The sequence below is a fragment of the Scyliorhinus torazame genome, chromosome 1, assembly GCF_047496885.1.
Source record: "Scyliorhinus torazame isolate Kashiwa2021f chromosome 1, sScyTor2.1, whole genome shotgun sequence".
NCBI lineage: Eukaryota > Metazoa > Chordata > Chondrichthyes > Carcharhiniformes > Scyliorhinidae > Scyliorhinus > Scyliorhinus torazame.
This window is the reverse complement of record NC_092707.1, coordinates 248,402,483-248,421,745: the sequence shown is the minus strand read 5'-3', so window position 1 is coordinate 248,421,745 and position 19,263 is coordinate 248,402,483. Positions and strand designations below refer to the sequence as shown.

The following is a 19,263-nucleotide window of genomic DNA, read 5'->3' as shown; positions in this document are numbered from 1 at the left end:
TTCTTGAAAGCCGGTCGCAGCCTTCGGGGTCATTTCCCGCGCACAACACTGAGTTTGAAAAGCCCTGCTGTAGGTTGATTGATTAACGCTTCCTTTCCACAAAAAGGCAGTTTCATAGATGTGTTTTTGAAACCTAAGCAATATTGAAAGCTGTCAGTCGACTTCCAGCGGCAGAGGGGAGCGGTCGCGCATAGAGGAGCTCCGGAGGGGGGGGAACATAGTTGCGTCCTGTTCCCCCCATGAAGAACGTGCGCCCGGTTGTGCGAGCTTGGAAGCACGGCAGGAGAGAACGAAGAGGAGCGACCCGGACTCCGAGGCGGAACGGGGCCGGAGACCCAGGCGCTTGGGAGCGAAGCGAGCAGCAGCATAAGCATGAGGGGAGAGCCCCCCCCGGGGAGATGGAGAGGGGGCCGCAAGGGACCGGAGACAGCACATCAGAGCGCAGGCCTGCGAGCTGGCCCGATCGACTGAGCCACCCCCACCCCGCACAGCAGAACGCGGTCGGCAGCGGGGCATGGGACAATAACGCAGGGCAGTGAAACGCGGGGCAGAAGGAGCGGCGGCCTCAGCCAAAGCAGGGTCCGAACCAGCAACAAGCCCCCCCCGCCCCCGGCGGCAACCACCACGAGGCAGGCAGTGGCAGAACAAAGGGGGACTCCCGGCCCAACAAGAAGCCTTTCTCTCGCTCTCTCTCTCTCTCTGGTTCCAGGGTGAATGAGGAGGAGAAAAAAGAAAACGATAACTCCCTCTTTTTTTGGGGGGGGGGGGGGTGGGGGGAAAGAAAGAAGAAAACAAACGAAAAGAAAGACTTAGAAAAAGAAAACTGTTAAAGGAACAGAACACTCTCTCTCTCCTTCCACGCTTCTTAAGAAAGAAAAGCAAACTTACCTGAAAAGAGTCTCTTCAGAAAGGGGGGGGGGGGAAGAGATAAAGAGGGGGAAAAGGGGGGGGGAAGAGGGGGAAGAAAAAAAAATACCAGAAGGGAGCCAAAGCAGAGGGAGAAAGGGCAAACGGGGCATTACACGAGCCCACTCAGACGAGCTAATCGGCGCACAAAGCTGCGGGATGGAAGCCTCGCCGCAACAAAAAGAACTGGGCAGACAGGAGAATTTTCCCCCTGGGCCAGAGGGGAACTGGAAGGCAGCCTTTGCCGAGGCGCTGAGGGAACACCAGCAGGAAAGCAAGGCAGGGACCAAAGCAGACATAGAGGCCGCAGTACAGACAGCAATGGCCAAGGCCCTGGCGGAGGTGCAGCTCGCCCTGGGCAGAGCAGAGAAGAAACTGGAAGCCCAGGAGGAGAAACTGGAAACCCAAAAGGCGACCATTAAGGAGCCGGAGAGGGCCGCGACTGACATGAGCGACCGGATCACGGCCCTGGAGAAAGAGGTGGCGAGACTGGGCGCAACACAGGGTAGGGTGGACGACCAGGAAAACCACTCAAGAAGACAAAATGTCAGAATAGTGGACCTACCAGAGGGGATCGAGGGTAGAAACCCCACGGCCTATGTGGCCGAGATGCTGGGCAACTTAGTGGGGAGGGAAACTTTCCCCAACCCACCAGAAATGGACAGAGTGCACCAGTCGCTGCGCCCGAAACGCAGGGCGGGGAAACACCCGAGGGCAGTTATAGCCAAACTGCACCGGTACAAAGACAGGGAAACAATCCTGCCCTGGGCCAGGCAAAACAGAACCTGCAGATGGGAAGGACACCTCATTAGAGTGTACGAGGACATTGGGGCAGACCTCGCCAGGAGACGGGCCAAATTCAATAGAGCAGAAGCAGCCCTTCACAGGAACAATGTGTGCTTTGGTATGCTGTACCCAGCGAAACTCTGGGTCACATACCAAGAAAGAGAGTATTTCTTCACATCCCCCGCCGACGCAAACAAATTTATCGAAGAACACGGGCTGGAAAACCAACAGCGAGGGTAGAAACATGGGGCCCCTGGTAAGGGACAACAACATGCCGACGGGACGGGGGGGTGGTGAGGCAATGCCAGCCCCACCCCCACCCCCACATGTCAAGCGCACCCTGAACAAAAAGCAAACCGCTACCCAACGAACCGACATAGGTGGGAAACCAGGCCCCAGCACAAGGGTGTGAGAGTAGCGGGGAAGGGTGAGCAAACGGGGGGAGCGCATGGTAGGGCGGGGGAAGTGTGGGCAAAAAGACGCAGAGGCTGGGCAGGGGAGAAGCGAGACAGTAACTCCCTAGACGGGGGTCACCGCACTAGCAAGAAAGCTACCACCGGGGACATGCAAAAAAGCAGGGCCGCAGCGGGCCCCCAACAGAGGGGACGGCGCCAGGCAGAGTGCGGGTGGGACCACTCAACAGAGGCAGGAGAGCAAACGGGTGTAGGAGCAGGGGAAAGAGAGACAAAGGAGAGATATGCGGGAGAGGGGGAGAAAGGGAGACGAAAGGGAGGGACTGGGGGGGGGGGGGGTGAGGGGGAGGGGGGGGAGGCGGAACACAGGGACGAAGAGACAAACAAGGCTAGAAAAGGAACAGCAATAGGGCTACAGAGTGCCGCAACCAAGGGCTCGGAACAAGGAATCGCTGCAAGCATCCACCAGTACGGCCTCTGGGCGAAGGGAAACCCCAGAGTGAAGGGGGCTACCCGCGTGGCGGTCGCACAGCGCGCGACCATGGCGGGGGGCCCCTGGACGGAGGGAAGCCCTGGAGCACAGGGGCCCGACCGCATGGAGAGAGCAGTGACAGCGGCTACCCTGGACGGCCCCCTAACAAGGGGGAACCCCGGAGGGCAGGGGCACGTCCACCAGGTGAATATGGTTAATCCAACTGGAGCGAGGGTACAGAAGCCCCCCACCAGGATAGTCACCTGGAACATAAGGGGACTCAACAGCCCAGTGAAAAGATCCAGAGTCCTCAACCACCTAAGAAACATGAAGGCAGACAATCTTCCTTCAAGAGACGCACCTGAGAGAGCAGGACCGACTGCGGGTAAGAAAGGGCTGGGTGGGACAGACCTCCCATTCCTGTTACGGGACGAGGGCCAGGGGGGTGATCATCAAATGGACGATGTTTAGGGCGACAAAGATGGTTACGGTCCCAGAGGGACAGTACGTCATGGTTAGCGGGACCCTGGATGGGGCACTGGCAGTACTAGTTAACGTGTACGCACCCAACTGGGATGACCCGAGCTTCATCAAGAAGACCATGGCAGAAATTAGCACAGGCTAATCATTGGGGTGGGGGGTGGGGGGACTTCAACTGTGTACAGGACCCAACGACTGACAAATCGAACCCCAAGACAGGGACAACCTCAAACATGGCAAGGGAACTCGGTCACTTTATGGAACAAATGGGAGCGGTGGACCCCTGGAGATTCACCCACCCAGGGGAGAAGGAGTTTTCCTTCTTCTCGCCAGTACACAAGTATACACCAGAATTGACTGCTTTGTGGTGGGGAAAACGGTGCTTCCGGGGATAGACAAAGTGGAATGCTCCGCAATTGTGGTATCAGACCACGCTCCACACTACATGGACGTGAGGATGGAAACGGGCAGGGCCCAACGCCTCACATGGAGGTTGGACGTTGCCCTACTAGCTGATAAGGCCTTCAACGAAAAGATACCGCGGGCCATAGCAGAGTACACAGAGAACAACCAGAACGGGGAACCAAACAACACCAACTCCCGATACTTCCAGCTGCACAGGGGCACCAGACAAGGATGCCCACTGTCCCCGCTGCTGTTCGCACTAGCGATCGAGCCACTAGCAATTGTGCTCAGAGCTGCAAAAAGCTGGAGGGGAATCCGAAGGGGCGGCAGAGATCACAGAGTCTCACTCTATGCAGATGACTTGCTCCTCTACATCTCGGACCCACAAAGCAGCATGGACGGAATCATCGCGCTCCTGAAGGAGTTTGGCGCCTTCTAGGGCTACAAACTCAACATGAACAAAAGCGAGATCTTCCCGGTACACCCACAAGTAGGTGGGATGGCACTAACGGGACTGCCGTTCAAACAAGCCCGACTGAAATTCCACTACCTGGGGATCGAAATAGCCCACGACTGGAAAGGGATCCACAAATGGAACCTCACCAGTCTGACGGAGGAAGTAAAAAAGGACCTGCAAAGATGGAGCACACTCCCACTCTCCCTTGCGGGGAGAGTCCAGACGATCAAAATGAACGTGCTGCCCAGGTACCTCTTCCTATTCAGAGCCATCCCGATCTACATCCTCAAGGCCTTTTTCAAAGCACTAGACAAACTAATCATGGCGTTCGTAAGGGGGGGGGGGGAAGAATGCTAGGATCACAAAGAAGGTCTTACAAAAAACAAAATCAAGAGGCGAGGCAGGGAGGTAGGGGGTGGGGGGTGGCGGTGGGGGAGAGGGAAACGTTAACCAAGCTGACATCCCAGGAACAGGGAAAAAGGAGAATACAGGCGGAAGATGGGAGGGTCGGCTGAAGCAGCAGCGTGCACGAGAAGACAACGGCAGCGAAATCCGACCGGGAGAAGCGAGGGGCAACACCGGCACCAGACCCACTCGAGGATTGCCCTCCGGAAGTGCCGCGTCGGCACAAACGGATGCCTACTTACATATATATAGATAAATCATATCCTGTGTACATAACGGAAAAATATACTCTGTTCAAAAATCCAATAAAAAACATTTATTAAAAAAAATAAAAAAAATATTGAAAGCTGTGGAAACTAAACAAAAGTATTTATGGATTGAATGATGCCTCTGGCTTGCTGAAAGCAATCCATACCTCAACTGAAAACAGATCTAGCAAAGTTGTGCTGGTACAACAAAGGGGATGTAGCTTTATAATACTTGCTCATGATTTTCTGTGAGGAGGTTCTGCGGAATTTGAGCAATTGTTTATAAATAAATTTAAAAATAAATAAATTTAGAGTATCCAATTCTTTTTTTCCAATTAAGGGACAATTTAGTGTGGTCAATCCACCTACCCTGCGCGTCTTTAGGTTGTGGGGAGTGAGACCTACGCAGACATGGGGAGGATGTGCAAACTCCACACGGACAGGGTCCCGGGGCCAGGATCGAACCTGGGTCCTCAACGCCGTGAGGCAGTAGTGCTAACCACCAAGCCACCGTGCTGCCCGTTTATAAATAAAATTAAATGGGAATTTAAGAATGGACATTAGATATGAGAGGTCTTAAATACATAGGGTGAGATATTCAGTGAAGTAGGTCTGGAGAAGCCTTAATCAGCAATCTTATCTAGAAAGTGTTACTTGTACCTGGTAAATTGTGCTTAAATACAGAAAATGCAGATATAAAGAGTGATGCGTATTCAAGTACTTTTGGTTTTATAATATTCTTGATTGGGTAAAAATGTTGTCCCTTGGTCTGGGAAACTAAGAAAATAAAAAGGATGGCTAAAATACTTTAAGAACAATAGAAATGGGGCTTTACTTGTCAAATAATTTAGAAGATATTCTACACAAGGGACATTCTGAGAATAGTGCCCATTAAATGTTAGATCAATAATAGTTCCCTGTGGGATACTGCATATTTAACAAAATGCTTGTGGGATAATGTATGTCAAATATACATGACTGAAAAAAGGTTAAGGATTGACCCTGCTAATGTAAAAGAGATACTAGAAAGAAATCTCCAAGATATAGTGGGTGCATGCAAATGTCGGATTGCTTTACAAAATGGATGCCTGCACAAAGAATATCAAAGTCCTAGAAAAGGGATGTCTTATATTGTGATGTGGTGTACAGATATGGGATGAAACAAAATCCTCAGCGCATCTTTACATTTTCTTTTTCCCTTTGGGTAACACTGGGGGAGTGGTGGAAGGGTTCCCGAGCTGATTATCAACCACCGAGTGACCAGGCGTTTTGATTTAAAGAATCTGTTAATGGCCCCCGGGAAATGCCTTTAGATATATGCAGGTGAGGGCTTTTGTGAGGCGACAGGTGAGGGAATTCCCGTTGCTCCCGGCACAAGAAGTTCAAGATAGGGTGATCTCGGGTGAATGGGTCGGGGAGGGCAAGGTGTCGGAAATACACCAGGAGTTGAAAGAAGAGGGGGAAGCGCTGGTAGAAGAGTTGAAGGGTAAATGGGAGGAGGAGCTCGGGGAGGAGATCGAGGAAGGTCTGTGGGCTGATGCCCTAGGTAGGGTTAATTTCTCCTCCTCGTGTGCCAGGCTCAGCCTGATACAATTTAAGGTGGTCCACAGAGCGCACTTGACGGGGGCGAGGTTGAGTCGGTTCTTTGGGGTAGAGGACAGATGTGGAAGGTGCTCAGGGAGCCCGGCGAACCATGTCCATATGTTTTGGTCATGCCCGGCACTGGAGGGGTTCTGGAGAGGAGTGGCGGGAGCAATATCTCAGGTGGTGAAAGTCCGGGTCAAGCCAAGCTGGGGGCTAGCAATATTTGGAGTAGTGGACGAACCGGGAGTGCAGGAGGCGAAAGAGGCCGGCATTCTGGCCTTTGCGTCCCTAGTAGCCCGGCGAAGGATCTTGCTAATGTGGAAGGAGGCGAAGCCCCCCAGCCTGGAGGCCTGGCTAAATGATATGGCTGGGTTCATAAAGTTGGAGAGGATTAAGTTCGCCTTGAGAGGGTCTGCGCAGGGGTTATACAGGCGGTGGCAACCGTTCCTAGACTATCTCGCGGAGCGTTAGAGAAAGGTCGGTCAGCAGCAGCAGCAACCTGGGGGGGGGGGGGGGGGGAGACACGTCCTGGGAGGGGGGGAGGGGGGGGGGAAAGGGGGGACTGCCTGGGAGGGTGGATGAGCAAGAGATAACATGAAGGGTTGGGGAAACTGGCACGTACGGGTGAGGGCCAGTGTACAAAGCTGTGTAAATATATCATTTTGCCATGTACATATCTTGCTCTGCGCGATTTCTTGTTTTTTTTTGTTACGGGGGTGGGGGGGGGGGGGGGTTATTGGTTGTAAGGGAGAGGGACACCCAGAGCGAGGGACACACACAGAGAGCGAGGGACACACAGAGAGCGAGGGACACACAGAGCGAGGGATTGTAAGGGTTACAACAAGGGTTGTAAGGGAGAAAAATTGTGTTAAAAAACTTTAATAAATATATATATTTTTTAAAGAATCTGTTAATGGTATGTTAACTATATTAGTAAGGTTAAGGATGTACAGGTGGAGACCATTGGTTGATTGAGCACGAGGGACTTCACCCGGTACAGGAAAGAGTGGGGTGGGAGGAGGATCTCCTTGTAAGCCTGCTGTTGGGCTTGCTCAAGGTGGCCATCAACAGGTACAGGCAACAGTTGGTCCAGGAGACCATCCAATCCAACTGTCTGCCACCCTACCACGTCTATATTTGCAGCCGGGTGGCCTTGGAGAGGGAGCACACAGTGTCCACTGGTACGATTCAGGCCTTCCGCGACTGGTGGGTGCCGTGGGGACTGGGGTGCATCATCAGCCCTGTTGCCAGCGCGCACGGTGAATTTGATGCTCGGCCAAAACTCTATTCGCTGCAGTGAGATCAGAGAATCCCGCTGGCGTGAATGGACGGAACATTCTGACCTTTGTTTTTAACTCTGTTGAGCTGAAAAAAAACTTTTCTACTATCAAGACTAACTGCATAAGAGCAGTTTTAAAATTTATTTTACTGTTAATTTTCATTAGGAGGTTCCAGACTTCAATTGCTTCCATCAACAGGCCTCTGTCAACACCTGGGGCCTAGTGTCTGGAGCTACACAGCAGTGGAGAGCGAGAAAGGAGGCAACAGACAGCAGAGAGTAAGAACAAAACCATCTGCTACGAAAGAGGAAGGAAAAAAATAAAACCACAACCCACAAGCACTGAGAAACACTAAGAGGTGGATGTCTGAGTTTTTCTTTATGAACTGCAGCAGTTAGTATTTAAAGAGAGACTTCATCTGGTGCAGGAGGGGGTGGAGTGGGAGAAGAACCTCCTCTTAAGCCTGCTCCTGCAACCGGCCAAGATGGCCATTAATAGGCCCAGGTAGTCAAGGGTGTTATCCGATCTGACTATCCTCCCCTGTACCGTGGCTATATCCATGGCCGGGTGGCCTGGGAGAGGGAGCACGCTGAAGTGTTGGGTACTCTGATACACAGACGAACCAACACGGTTGGGAATGGTACAACGCAGTTTTATTTCATTGAACTATAAACATAGTAAACTCTGGTATTCAGCGCATGGTGAACCTCTGAGTGGCTGGCAATGAGGTCTGTGCCCTGAGCTCTCTCCTGCTCGAGTGCCCAGGAAGTGTCGTCTTCCCTGCTTTGTACTGTGTATGCCCTTGTCCGTGATTGGCTGTCGTGTTTTGTGTGTTAATTGGTCCGTTGATCTGTCCATCATTATGTGTGTATGTATGTGCTGTGATGTTCATCTGAATATCATGACATCCTCCCTTTTTTTACAGGATTATGTGCCTACGTGTTTATAAATAGAGATGTGTACTGAGTGTAGCTAAATGTGTGTGTGTGCGATATTTACAGCATGTACATGGGGCTTAACTATATACAAGGGGCATTGTCGGGTGTGACGTAACAACGAGGTTGTACCATAAACAAAGAACGGGGAAATGTTGAACGATAAAACGAATGCCTGTAACGATAAGAACATAAACATATTAACAAAGTGGTTGCATGAGTTCAATGCATAAACAGTCTCATAAGTCCAGTCTAGTAGGTGGGCGACGAATTTGGGTTGACCGCCTCAAGGGTAGGTCTGGAACCACCAGCCGAGGAACGGGCCTGGCCACGGGCGACAACGGAAGGGGCATGGTAGCAGGCAGCTCCACGAAGTCGAAATCAGGAACAACGGGAGGGCACAGTGTCGGTGTAGGGTCTCATAGCGAGCGTGGAAGCAGGCGACGAGCCCGGCGATTGCGCCTACGAACGGATCCATCAGGCATGCGAACCAGGAACGAGCGGGGAGCCACGCGTCGGAGAACTTCGGCAGGTGCTGACCAGCCACCTTCTGGTAGGTGGATGCGGACTTCGTCTCCAGGGGCCAGGGCGGGAAGATCAGTTGCCCGTGTGTCATATGACCTCTTCTGGCGACCGCGCTGCAGTTGCATCCTGTTCAGTACCGGAGCATGGTCGATTGTGGGCGCCAGAATAGAAGGCACAGTAGTCCTGAGGGCGCGACCCATCAGCAGCTGGGCTGGTGAGAGACCAGTGGCTAGTGGGGCCGAGCGATAGGCCAGCAGGGCGAGGCAGAAGTCCGACCCGGCAGCAGCAGCCTTGCAGAGGAGCTGCTTGACGATGTGAATGCCCTTCTCCGCCTTTCCGTTGGACTGGGGGTGCAGAGGGCTAGACGTCACGTGTGTAAAGCCATACGAGGCAGCAAACGATGACCATTCCTGGCTGGCGAAACAGGGCCCATTGTCCGACATGACCGTCATCGGAATGCCGTGGCGAGCGAAGGTATCTTTGCAGGCCCTTATGACAGCGGACAACGTCAAATCGTGCAGGCGTATGACCTCTGGGTAGTTGGAGAAGTAGTCTCTGCCGAGCGCGTGAAAGAGGTTCGCACCCACCTTCGCCCTTGGGGACGTCACCAGCTCATGGGGCAGAAGCGTTTCAGGAGATTGGGCAGTTGATCACCATATTGGCAATATCGTCACTGATGCCCGGCCAGTATACCGCCTCTCGGGCCCTCCTTCTGCACTTCTCGACCCCCAGGTGGCCTTCGTGTAGTTGGTCGAGAACCAGCTTGTGCATGCTGTGCGGAATCACAATCCGGTCCAGCTTCAGAAGGACACCATCAATGACGGCCAAGTCGTCTCGGACATTGTAGAACTGCGGGCACTGCCCTTTGAGCCACCCTCCCGTCATGTGGCGCATCACACGTTGTAGAAGGGGATCGGCCGCAGTCTCTCTGCGAATACGGGCCAGGCTGGAGTCGTCAGCCGGCAGATTTGCCGATGTGAAAACCACCTGCGCCTCGACCTGACAGACGAACCCCTCCGAATCGGGCGGTGTGCTCACTGCTCTAGATAGGGCATCCGCAATGATAAGGTCCTTCCCTGGGGTGTAGACCAGTTGAAAGTCATACCTCCTGGGTTTAAGTAGGATGCGCTGGAGGCGAGGGGGTCATCTCGTTCAGGTCCTTGTTTATGATGATGACCAGGGGGCGGTGGTCAGTTTCAACAGTGAACCGGGGAAGACCATACACATAATCATGGAACTTGTCTAAATCGGTTAGCAAGCCCAGGCACTCCTTTTCGATCTGCGCGTAGCGCTGCTCTGTGGGGGGTCATGGCCCGCAAGGCACAGGCGACCGGGGCCCATGACGCAGTGTCAGCCCGCTGCAGGAGCACTGCCCCAATGCCGGACTGGCTGGCATCAGTCGAGATTTTAGTGGCACGAGATGTGTCGAAAAACGCCAGTACCGGTGCAGTGGTGAGCTTGAGTTTGACTCCTCCCATTCCTGCTGGTGTGTGTGCTGCCACTGGAACTCCGTGGACTTTTTGACGAGGTGGCGCAGAGCTGTTGTGTGGGAGGCAAGGTTGGGAATGAACTTCCCCAGGAAGTTGACCATGCCTAGGAAGCGTAGTACTGCTTTCTTGTCTGCCGGCTGCGGCATGGCTGTGATGGCGCTCACCTTGTCTGCATCCGGACGGACCCCTGACCGGGAAATGTGGTCCCCCAGGAACTTCAGCTCGGTTTGGCTGAAAGAACACTTAGCTCGGTTGAGGCGCAGGCCGTTTTCACGTATGCGTGCAAAGACGCGTTGGAGACGATAGATGTGCTCCTGTGGTGTGGTAGACCAGATGATGACGTCGGCCACGTAGACGTGCACCCCTTCGATGCCTTCCATCATCTGCTCCGTGATCCTATGAAAGACCTTGGATGCCGAGATGATGCCAAATGGCATTCGGTTGTAGCAGAACCTGCCGAAAGGGGTGTTGAAAGTGCACAGCTTTCGGCTGGACGGATCCAGTTGGATCTGCCAAAAGCCCTTAGAGGCATCCAGTTTTGTAAATATTTTCGCCTGGGCCATTTCACTCGTGATCTCTTCCCGTTTTGGTATGGGGTAGTGTTCCCTCATTATGTTGTAGTTGAGGTCTTTTGGGTCAATACAGATCCGGAGCTCACCGGAGGGCTTCTTGACACACACCATGGAGCTGACCCACGGTGTGGGCTCCGTGACACTGGATAGGATCCCTTGGTCCTGGAGATCCTGCAGCTGCTGCTTGAGGCGGTCTTTGAGTGGCGCTGGGACCCTGCGAGGTGCGTGAATGACCGGGGTGGCGTCTGGTTTGAGCCGAATTCTGTAGGTGTATGGCAGTGCCTCCTGGTTGTGGGCGAGGAGCAATTGGAGCTGTGCGTTAAACTCTGCATCCGGGAAGTCAGACGTTCCGTCTGGAGAGAGAGAGTGGACTCGTTGCACGAGGTGGAGAGCCTTGCATGCCTGTGCGCCTAGCAGGGAGTCCTTCGATGAGCCGACTATCTCGAATGTGAGTGTGGCCGTGTGTGTGTTGTGTGTCACCTGGAGCTGGCAGGATCCCATAGCCGGGATAACGTTCCCATTGTAGTCGACCATCCTGCACCGGGACGGCCGAATTGGTGGTCTGACCTTCATGGCGTAGAAGGCTGACCATGCTATGAGGTTGGCGGAGACGCCAGTGTCCAGGCGGAAAGTTATCGGCGATCGGTTGACCGTCAGGGTGGCACACCATTCATCACCCGGATTGATCGTGTTAACTCGGTTCCCATCAATGACCGCAACACGGAAGGCGTCTCGGTCATCTGTGTCACCGGTCTGGATGTCGTCTGGGCAAGATTCGTAATGGGGAGGCTGAATGGTCCGCACGTCCCTGCGAGGTTGTCGGAGTTGTGGAAGATTGACAGGTTAAGCTGCTCGACAGTAAGCAACGTAGTGGCCCACCTTGCCACAGCATAGGCATTGTCGGGTTCTTGCGGGACATTGCCGCTTTAAATGTGCAGCTCCACAGTTGCCGCACGTCGTGACGTCATGGCGTTTGTTGCGCCATTGCGGATGCGCAGTCCGGTCTTGCGTCGAGCGCGCCTGCGCATCACGTCCCTCAGTGTTGCCATTGGTTTTGGCGCGCACAAGCGCGGAATGCCTCGAAAAGCGCGCGAAATGGCCGACCTCGTCCGGGCCGGGAGGAACTCGATCGCCTGGACCCGTTCGGCCTTGTGGGGCACCTGGTTCGCCGATCCGGCCGCGTAGGACCCCCGCCACGCCGATTCGGTCGCCTGAAATTGTGCATAGCGCCTAGTCGCGTTTTCGTGCAGGACACAGGGTTTGATTGCGGAGGCTAAGGTGAGGCCTTTTATTTTTAAAAGCTGCTGGCGTAGGGTGAGCCCGAGGCGACCCCAAAAACGATCTGGTCCCGAATCATGGAGTCTGAGGTGGTGTCGTAACCGCAGGACTGCGCGAGGATGCGGAGATGGGTAAGGAATGACTGAAAGAGCTCATCCTTACCTTGCAGGCGCTGCTGGAAGACATACCTCTCGAAGCTCTCGTTGACCTCGATGTTGAAGTGTTGGTCGAGCTTGAGAAGGAACGTCTTGTATTTGGATTTGTCCTCGCCTTCCGCGAACACCGGGGAGTTGTAGACATGAATGGCGTGCTGCCCTGCGGTGGTGAGGAGGATGGCGATCTTTCTGGTGTCCGAGGCGCTCTCTCTTTCGTTGGCTTCCAGAAAGAGCTGGAAGCGCTGCTTGAACAGCTTCCAATTTACGCCGAGGTTCCCAGCGACTTGCAGCGGCTGCGGTGTGTTGACGGTGTCCATGGCGCAGGATGGCAGATTTTTGGGTAGGTGTCAAATCACTCCTGGTACCATGAAGTGTTGGGTACTCTGATACACAGACGAACCAACATGGTTGCGAATGGTACAACGCAGTTTTATTTAATTGAACTATAAACATAGTAAACTCTGGTATTCAGCACATGGTGAACCTCTAAGTGGCTGGCAATGAGGTCTGTGCCCTGAGCTCTCTCCTGCTCGAGTGCCCAGGAAGTGTCGTCTTCCCTGCTTTGTACTGTGTATGCTCTTGTCCGTGATTGGCTGTCGTGTTTTGTGTGTTGATTGGTCCGTTGATCTGTCCATCATTATGTGTGTTTGTATGTGCTGTGATGTTCATCTGAATATCATGACACACACGAAGCCCAGCGGTATGATTCCGGCCTTCCGCGACCAGTGGGCGTCACTGGGACTGGGATGCATCATCACTCCTGGTAATTACATTTTGGTTGAATTAGTTAAGTTTCCTTTTGACTTTTGTGTTTAGTTACACTGCCCCACCAGAGGCTGTCATCCTTGTCATTTTTGTTTAATTTATTGGGTTTATTAAAAGGATATAATGAGGGACTTCTGAGATGCTAGGGCCTCTTTGTCATGGCAAATTCCCATAAATGGCTAAAAATATTAATTCCATCCCCTAACCCAGAATTGTCCATCTTCGCAGGGACAGGACATCTTCACGGGGGCAGGACTGGAGTCAGGCCTGGGCTCATCCATCCATGATTGCAGAGGTGCCTTGTCATTTAAATCACCAGCTGTTTCCATTGAAGAGGTATTTTGGAAGAACAGGAGTATGGAATCCAGAGTGTGAAAAAGTAAGACACTCTTTGGCACATATTATGCAGAAAATCATTGGAACTGTCCAGCTGTCAAGGCTATGCAGGAAATGTTAAAGCTGTCAAAGTTATCCAGAAGGTGCCAGAATTGACCAAGGATACTAGGTGAGTTGGCATGGGGTGGTTAAGGGCAAAGGGTGGTAGGTGAGGGTCATGGGTTGGCACTAAGATGGTATAAGGGTATAGGCAATGGCAGTGGGTAGAGGGGCATACATTGGCACGGGGGCCATGGGAATGGGTTGGGGGGCACGGGTTGGTGTGGAGGGGTATGAGGAGAGTGTGGGGAGTGAGGGCTGAAGTCATGTTTTTTGTTTTATTATTATTTTGTATTACTTTAAATGCAGTGGTGGGGCACAGAGACAGGCCTTGCGTCCGGCCTGCCTTCTCACTCGGACGCCTACTCATTCATTCCGGGATCACCCACCCTGACTCTGGATCACCCATCCAGCCCAAAATCGGACCTGCAGGTGGACATGTTTTTAGTAAATATGTTTATTGAGATTTTACATTTTAGAAAATAACAACAAAGTTACAAAATAACACATCACCATAAGGAAGGGAAAAAACAAACAGTTTAAACTACATGAGCTCAGCATGGAACGGACATTATAAATGGCTTAATACAATCATTAGACAGAACTAGGTGCTCATATTGCCCCACGAACGACCAAGTGAGAAATAAAATCATGAAAACATGACAAAAAGCCGCATATCCTCTCACGCCGCACAACCCTGTAATCAACACAGGAGATCAGGATAAACTTCCCACGCCATGGTAAGGTGCACACCAATATATATCCCCTTCAACTCCAGTAGTGTCAATGGCACCAATGACCCAACACAACCTTTCTTTCCATATTCCAGACCATCTGCACCCATTTAAAAGCCACGAACGGATGTCATACCCACCCTTGCAAAAACAAAAGTAAATGCACGGAAACCCCAGATCTACAGGGAGTTACACACATACTACATAACAAACTAAACAGCAAAGACAGGCCCAAGGCAGAACCACAATTATAAAGAAATAAGTGGAAGAGAGGACTGGCAACACACTATGGTCAAACTCTGAAGGCTTCCCAAGGTGAAAAAGAGCGAAAAAAACAGACCTACCAAGCTATTCCACCAGATGACAACCCCTCCCAGTGAGAGAACAGGCCACTCAATCAGCAGGAGGATATCCACCAAGTTACAGAGCCTGATCCAGGCCACCATGCACCAGCGAGACAAGGAAACAAAACCCAGTCTCCCAAGAAGCCCCTCGAAACTCCCTCGGAGAGGGACATCTCGAGGCCCTAGGGCAACAGGATAATAGCCACAACACCAGGCCTAACCTAACCCAGCACCAACCAGCACATGAAAAAAAAACGATACCCCAGGGCCTCCAGCACACCTCAAAAAACACGCACCCCCGTTGAACCTCTACCTTTCCAGAGAGGGGACACCCAGCCTAGCTCAAAGCGACCACTGTCACAGAAAGGATATCGAGAGCAACCTCCCTCCTCAAAAACCCAAACACCACAATAGCCCAGGAGAGGAATGCTGAGACCCAAACACAGGGAAAGAAAAACTCAACCAAAGGAACCCAGTCCTCCCCAGGCTACAAACTCTGCCCAGGATTCTTAATTCAACGAATATACAAATCCAAAAGAAAACCTCCAAATGGATTAACTTTAATTGAGGGGGGTATCTTCAATCTCAATGAGGAATGAGCTAACCCTACTAACCATATCCACCCGCCCCAGCTCCACTGACAATGCATTCCCTTCCCCAAACATAAATCTGAGATAGATTTTTGTTAAGCAAAGATATTAAGGGACATGGGCCAAAAGCAAGCATATGGAGCTAGGCCATAGATCAGCTATGATCTCATTAAATGGTTGGACAGGCTCAAAGGGGCAGAATGGCTACTCCCGTTCTTATGTTCCTATTCCTATGTTCCTATAAGGATTATAAGACACAATAACCCAAAGGAGTAAAACTGCACACCACTTCCCATAATTGACTCAAAATGATCTTGTTAACACAGGATAACAGGAGAAAGATAATCAACGGTACAGGCCATCACACGCACATTTCAAACTCCCCGACAGGAAAAAGTCAACACCACGATCAACAGGCAGTAACAGTCAGCATTATCAAAGAACCACATGGTAAATTGAAGGATAAAGACGTGTTCTATGTCGCATGAGAAGGAAAAGGAAAAGGCAGGATCAAAGAGAAATCTCCAGGATCTCCCGAGGATTTCATCGATCAAAGCACGACATACAATCACTTCTACCATGCTGTCTCTCTCATGTCCAGGCGGTCCACAACCTAGGTCCCGGCCACTGCCAGCCTGTCACAATGACCATCGAGAACAGGACGATATAGGACCAGCGATCGGTGGCCGCGAAAACCGGTGTGTTGTGCTCCGTCAAATCTGATGCACCCAGCCTCCAAATCAAGACCACCAAAGCATGGCAGCCAATTCTCGAACTCGATTGGGAATTTTATCTCCCATTTTTCACCAGGGACTGGGCTCAGGGGAACATCTCACCCGGCCCTCACCTCCCGAACCCGCCAGGATAAATGACACACCATGCAGCAGGATTTTGAGGACACGAAGGCGACCCATAACCAGCGACAGTGCTATTTTGAATGCAAGCGCCCTCTCATGCACCTCTAAAGACACCCTGCAATCCTTCTGTGTGAGTCTAATGATCTGCACCACAGAGCCTGAATTCTATGAAGGCAACATCTTCAATGGCAGCTATCATCCGATGCACACAGCACCACCAAGGGAAGAGCCCGCTCAGCAGAAATGGCGCCACTACCAGCTGGGCCCCACCCCAACCCACTCCGACCACCACAAACAAGGATTCTAGTATTTTACCTCCGCTCTTCCTCGCAAAAAGACCAATTGGGAACATCCAGGGACATGGCACAAGCCACGTAGTCCAAGGAAAATCAAGAAATGCAACTGCTCCCATGCTCACATCCTGTGCAACCCCCAGGTGGACACTTTAAAAAGCAAACCTGATCCGAGTTTGCGTGTTGGTTAGGGTGGAGGTAGACATCTGTAAGCCTGCATTGTATAAATAAATTTTAGTATTAAATAAATTATTTGGATAAAAGTCTTGCTTCCTTCATCCCCATCTGGCTGTCAGTGGGTTAGCAGTCCGCTCTCTCAGGCTTAGCAGAGCATTGAACGACGCTGCAGCTGCCCCACAATGGGAAACCCCATTGACCAGCCGGCGTAACGGAGCATCTTGCCGGCGTGCTGGAACAGAAATGTAGCGGGGCGGAGAATCCAGCCATCCATCTCCTCTAGCACCAGCATTGCCTTATTTAATTGGTTGTTTTTCTAATGTCTCTGAGGTAACAACAAAATAAATGGGTGGAAGCAATTTAGGCAATCTAAACTCAATACGACTAGAAATTACAGCAACCACTTCAGATTTGAGTGGTAATCTTTTAATAGACTCTCCCAATCTTTTGCTCCTACCAGAGAGAAGCTAGCTGGCACACTGACTTCCCCACTATTTCTTTTTTTGTAAATAAATTTAGACACCCAATTCATTTTTCCAAGTAAGGGGCAATTTAATGTGGCCAATCCACCTAGCCTGCACATCTTTGAGTTGTGGGGGGCAAAACGCATGCAAACACGGGGAGAATGTGCAAACTCCGCACGGACAGTGACCCAGAGCCGGGATCGAACCTGGGACCTCGGCGCCATGAAGCTGCAGTGCTAACCACTGCGCCACCATGCTGCCCTTCCCCACCATTTATAAATGTGACAGGAAGATAATAATAATCTTTATTGTCACAAGTAGGCTTACATTAACATTGCAATGAAGTTACTGTGAAGGGCCGCTAGTCGCCACATTCCGACACCTGTTGAATACACAGAGGGAGAATTCAGAATGTCCAAATTACCTAACAGCACGTCTTTCGGGGCTTGTGGGAGGAAACCGGAGCACCCAGAGGAAAACCACGCAGCCACAGGGAGAACTTGCAGATTCCACACAGACAGTGACCCAAGCGGGATTCGAATCTGAGACCCGGAGCTGTGAAGCTGACGAATGTGATATAAAATAGTTACTTTAGAGATATTAGTTACTGTAATGTAGAGATAGGCCAGTCTCATTCTGGTGAGTTCACAGACAAAGGATTTCAGACCGCATGGCAAAGCAAGGAGGAGGTGTGTCCACCAAAGGAGGAGAAAAGGATGCTGGGTGATAGGGGCCAGAGGAAGGGATTGGAAGTGAGCCAATCAGAATGTCTGACTAGGTCAGGAGGGGTATAGGATGACCTATGGGAATCGTGTATGTGAAACTTGATACCATTTGAATTGATTTGCAGAGATCCCTTTGTCTCTTTGTTCATTCGCTTTCCGGGGTGTAGGAGACTGGATGTGTCTTATACCTCTGTGAAATGAATCAAGCCTGCAAGCCAAATAAAATAACTAATGCTGTACCTGGAAAACCATCTCGACTTTTATTGAGGCCAGACTGACGGGTAAAGAAATTTGTATTTTGTCAAAGCAACAGTGCTAACCACTGTTCTACTGTGCTGCCCAGGTTGTGAAGCAACAACGCTACGCACTGTGCTACTGTGCTGCCCCAGATGGGGCGCAGGTTCCTGCCAAACTTCTGCTTCCCACTGCTGCTATCACTGAGCCTGAGTACTGTGCATTTCCCCATTATCCACACTCGCTCAGAAATTATTCCAGAGAATGGTGGCAATTTAATGCCAATTAATGTCATATTGTTGGCGGTGAAATCACAACCACTAAGACTTGGCCTGCCCAAATTCTTTTCACATTTAGCCCCTTACAGACTGTAGAGAAAACTCTCATCCCATTGATCTGCATCAAACTCAAGCTCAGGATTCCAGATGTTAAAGAACGTTAGAGTTCAGAATGCAACTCAGTGTGGTAGTCACCACTGTTGTATTATATTGTATATATGGGTATTACGGTAAGGCCCCTGTACTACAGGTACGGGGGTAGATCCCTGCCTGCTGGCTCCGCCCAGGAGGCGGAGTATAAATGTGTGTGCTCTCCGAACAGCAGTCATTTTGTAAGCTGCTGTAGGAGGCCACACATCTCTGTGTAATAAAGCCTCGATTACATTCTACTCTCGTCTCGTCGTAATTGATAGTGCATCAATTTATTACACAGAGATTTTTCAGAGATGGATCTCTGCATCAAGCCGGATCGCCTGCAGCTGCATCCTCAAGCAGACAACGCCAAAAAGGACTTCCAACATTGGCTAGCTTGCTTTGGAGCTTACATCGGGTCTGCACCAGACCCAATCTCAGAAGCACAGAAGCTACAGATTCTGCACACGCGGCTGAGCTCCAACGTTATTGCCCTCATCCAGGACGCGCCTACCTACGCAGAGGTAATGGCGCTACTGAAGGAGAATTACGCTCAGCAGACCAACAAGATCTACGCCAGGCACCTCCTATCCATGCTGCGTCAACTTCCCGGTGAGTCTGTGGACGATTTCTGGCGTGCCCTGCTTGCCCTGGTGAGGGACTGTGACGTCCAGGCCGTTTCGGCCACTGAACATTCGAACCTGCTAATGAGAGACACGTTCGTTATGGGCATAGGGTCTGACTACATCCGCCAGCGCCTATTAGAAGGGGCCACGCTTGACCTCGCGGCGACCAAGAAACTAGCGCTCTCGCTCACGGTCGCCTCACGCAACGTACAGGCTTA

General features: G+C 51.6%; 1 long non-coding RNA gene across 1 annotated transcript in view; it reads left to right on the top strand.

Annotated features, from left to right (window-relative positions):
• Nucleotides 1-16,615, top strand: part of LOC140420396 (uncharacterized) — a 44,649-nt gene extending 28,034 nt beyond the window's left edge. The window contains exons 3-5 of the long non-coding RNA XR_011946341.1: nucleotides 7,602-7,794; nucleotides 13,385-13,661; nucleotides 15,586-16,615. This is a non-coding gene — a long non-coding RNA (uncharacterized lncRNA). The remainder of the gene's footprint in view (nucleotides 1-7,601; nucleotides 7,795-13,384; nucleotides 13,662-15,585) is intronic.
• Nucleotides 16,616-19,263: the final 2,648 nt, after the last annotated feature.